The 4,089-nt window shown below is 39.9% G+C and overlaps 1 long non-coding RNA gene across 1 annotated transcript; it reads left to right on the top strand.

The window, feature by feature from the left end:
- The first annotated feature begins 1,343 nt into the window (after positions 1–1,343).
- LOC123397862 lies at positions 1,344–2,052 on the top strand. Its single transcript, XR_006610029.1, has 2 exons — positions 1,344–1,499; positions 1,722–2,052. It is a non-coding gene; the product is annotated as an uncharacterized LOC123397862 (long non-coding RNA).
- Positions 2,053–4,089: the final 2,037 nt, after the last annotated feature.

Here is a 4,089-nt window from a genome sequence, read left to right as displayed (position 1 = left end):
CACCGTCCAGCAAGCCTACGATGAGATTACTCATGATCGGTGAAGAGCATCATGGAATTGGCGATGAAGGATGGTTGGTGATGACGATGGCGACGATCTCCCCTCTCCGGAGCCCAGAACGGACTACAGATCTGCCCTCTAGAGGAAGAACAGGTGGTGGCGGTGCCTCCGTATCGTATAACGCGATGAACTCTTCTCCTTGATTTTTTCCGAATGAAAGGGACTAAACAGAGCTGAGATTGGAGGCGGTGGAGCAACGTGGGCCCCACAAGCCTGCTAGGCGCGGCCATGGGGGGGGCGCCTGGTGGGCTTGTGGGCTCCAAGCTCCGCTTCCTCGGTGGATTCTTGCGCCAGTATTTTTTATATATTCCACAAAAAATCACCATAAATTTCCAGGTCATTCCGAGAACTTTTATTTCTGCGTAAAAACAACATCATGACAATTCTGCTGAAAACAACGTTAGTCCGGGTTAATTCCATTCAAATCATGCAAATTAGAGTCCAAAACAAGGGCAAAAGAGTTTGGAAAAGTAGATACGATGGAGACGTATGACACTTCTTATTCATAATTGCACGCGTCCTGATTTGATTTGGGAGAGAAGGTAATGAGGAGATTCTACAAAGATTATTTGTGTAATTATTGTTGATTTTCGTACGATTGCAATTAATGTTGTTTCCAAGTTGTCCTTAATGTGATGGAAACAATTGATGTACAATATCACACATTGGAGATACTCCCTCCATTCCTAAATATATAGTGTATAGGTTTTGGCACGGAAATTAAAGAACGCACGTAGAGGGAAAATTTCATAAATTTTGGGTGATATTACACCTGACTAATTTACACAAGAAAATAGAGGATCTTGCCTAATATAAGGAAATGTAATCAAAGCCCTAAAATAAATATCCACTGGCGTGCAACGCAACACACCTTATATTTCGATTTTTTCTCGAAAATCTATACACCTTATATCAAGGAACAGAGGGAGTATTTGGTTTAGTGAATAGATCATTTCGGTTAACTTGACTCGTGAATTTATTTAGTAAATCTTTAATAATTTAAAGTTGTACTCATACATTTATTTATGGGAGGGAAATGAATCCGTACATTTTATTGTAAAAGATTATTTGTGCAAGTAATGCTGATTTAAGGATTAGTTGAAATTAGTATATTTTGTGAGATTATTTACATATTTTTTCAGATACTGATTCATTTGATGGATACACCATTTGAGCATCGTGGGATATCCGATTGATTTGGTTTAATTAATGGCTGAGATTGTTTGGATTCACCTGACTTGTGTGTTTATAAGCAGTAGAAGATATATAGGGATGGTGCTAGGATACACCAAAATTCTTCCGTTGTACCTTTTCTGTTTGGAACGCTAAAAAGCACTTGCCTTTGCATTGTGCAAACAAGATGGAAAAGTACATGAAGACCTTCACTGCAGCGACCATAATCTATGCACTTCTCTTGTCCTCTATGATCAATACACACTGTGAGTGTATACAAATGCACCATTTGTACATATGATTTAGTATTAGTTTTGAATACTTTTACTGAAGTAAACAGATAGTACATATGTTGTGCATAATATTTCTCCTCTAGAGGTGCTTATGGATTCATATGTAATTGTACTTTTGGCTATGACTGTATTCATTTCACTATAGCTCATCGGACAATAAATTTATGATATTGACTATTATCCTATATCTTGTAGGCCAACTGATGGAAGACCAAGAAAATATGAAGGTCAACATACCAGGATTATGCATCTATAGAAAAGAAAGTTCTTTGTGTAAAGAGAAATCATATTGTTTCTGTTGTTTAATGAACGACATGTGCTATGTTTCAATAGATAATTGCAAGAGTGGATGTGTAAAGCAAGCTCCATTGGGCACAGTGGATTCACAGAAACCTGCCTTATTTTCCTCTCATGTAATATACGGATGAGTAGCATCTTGTAGCTCCGTCTATGGTGAGAATCCCTTGTGTTTGCTATCGCATGGTGTTCTCCCTTCATGAATAAAATAAACATTTCAATTGTTGCATGTTGTAGTAGTATTCCTTGTTTTTAATACAAAAGTTTGGTGTTTCATCCTTATGATATCAATTAATATTTACCATTATCGAAATTAGGAGAATAAGTAATACCAAGCCCCAAGGTATGAAACATTCTACTGATCTTGAATCAATGGTGGCAGATTGATATGTCGTATTTACCCACGGGTATAAACTGGAGATGTGTCGGGGTAAATCCAAATCACCTCCTTCTCTTCCATGTTTTACCTTCGAGATCCCTCTTGCTCTCCGCTTGACTTTGCCGCCTTCAAAGATGAACATGGATAAGACTGCATAGTTGGAGTAGAAGAAGAAAACGCTAGTACGGAAGGGCTTGACATTGAGATCCACTCCTCCACCCGACTGGATCCAAGGAAATTGGCGCCGACCCCGTGCGAGGTGAGTGAGCACCAAGTGATCCAGCTCGTCGCGGAGACCCTCACTCCGGAGGAAGGATTGAGGATGTGTGAGCCTGATGACATTGAGCCGACTCCGAATCATGATGAGCGTCTTGTTCTCAAAGTGCACGTCCATCGAGGATTTTCTGTGCCATCACATCCCTTTTTTCCTTTGATTTCTTAAATACTTGAGAATACAGCTACATCATATTCCTCTAAATGCCATGGTTTACCTGTACTGTCTTGATTCCTATATTTTTGTGAGAATGATACGTCTCAAATGAATCGATAATTTATGAAGTATTCATGTCATATTTGCCTATGTTTACAATAGTTTTATATGGTTTTGATGCACTTATATGATTTATAAAGAACTAATACGAAGTGACGCTATTTTCAGCACAATTACCGTGTTGTTGTTTTGTGCAAAAAATAAAAGTTCTCAAAATCACCCGAAACTTTTTTATGATTTTTCTGGAGAAAATAAGAAATACTAGAGTGAAGAACTACCGGCGGGAGCCACCTGTCGACCACAAGACAACATGGCGTGCACACCCCTGGGTGCGCCATGATGGCTTATGAGGCCCACATGGCTCCGTTAGCGTGATTAAAACGCCAAAAATACTATATATACAGAAACCCTCATAAATAAACAGAGAACTTCCGTTCAGCTACCGCAACTCTCTCTATTGACGAAAGACCCATCTGAAGCCTTTCTAGTACCCTGCAGGAGTGGAGCAGTCATATTTGGTAGCCATCTTCATCATACCGACGGAGGCCATGACGAGGAGGAAGTAGTTCATCCTCGGGGTTGAGGATATGCACCAATATCTATGAGTTTGATATCACTCTCTCGTGTTCTTGAGATGTACCTATCCTGATGTATCAGAGGATTTGTTAATATAATTGGATCATATGGTGTTTGTCCTATCTTGTTGTGATGAATTGAATCTTTCCTTTTGAGATTTTGCTATGTTAGATTGAAAATTGGATTTGAGAACACTTTATGTATGTCATGCATGCGGGTACCCGTAGTGACATTGTAAGTCACGGGATTATGCAATTCTTTGGACTAGACTTGATTAGAGATGCTGAGGAGAAAGTCAGGTTGGTTCGTGACAAGCTAAGGATAGCACAGTCCAGATAGAAGAGTTATGCAGATGAAAAGCGTAAGGAGGTGACATACGAGATAGGAGACAGTGCATATCTTAGAGTTTCACCCCTTCATGGAATTAAGAGGTTTGGAATCAAAGGTAAGTTAGCACCAAGGTTTTTGGGGGCCTTATATGATATTGGAGCGTAGAGAAGAGGTAGCTTTATCTGCTAGAGTTGCTAGAAGCTTTGTCAGGAGTTCATAATGTGTTTCATGTATCCCAGCTGAAGAAGTGTCATGCAGAGATGGCAGGCGTTCCTTTGAGAGATAGAGTGCCACTTGAGGCAATTCAGTTGGAAACTGATTTGACGTATGAGGAGAAACCTCTTAAGATTCTGAAAACAACGGAGAGAGTTACTCGCACCAAGACAATCTGATTATGCAAGGTTCAGTGGGATCATCATACGGAAGAGGAGGCTACTTGGGAACGAGAGGAGGATCTCAAGCAGGATCACCCACACCTATTTGCTAGCCAA

The sequence above is a fragment of the Hordeum vulgare genome, chromosome 5H (genome assembly GCF_904849725.1).
Source record: "Hordeum vulgare subsp. vulgare chromosome 5H, MorexV3_pseudomolecules_assembly, whole genome shotgun sequence".
In the NCBI taxonomy this organism is placed as follows: domain Eukaryota; kingdom Viridiplantae; phylum Streptophyta; class Magnoliopsida; order Poales; family Poaceae; genus Hordeum; species Hordeum vulgare.
The sequence above is the reverse complement of the archived record's forward strand: the minus strand, read 5'-3'. Positions and strand labels throughout refer to the sequence as shown.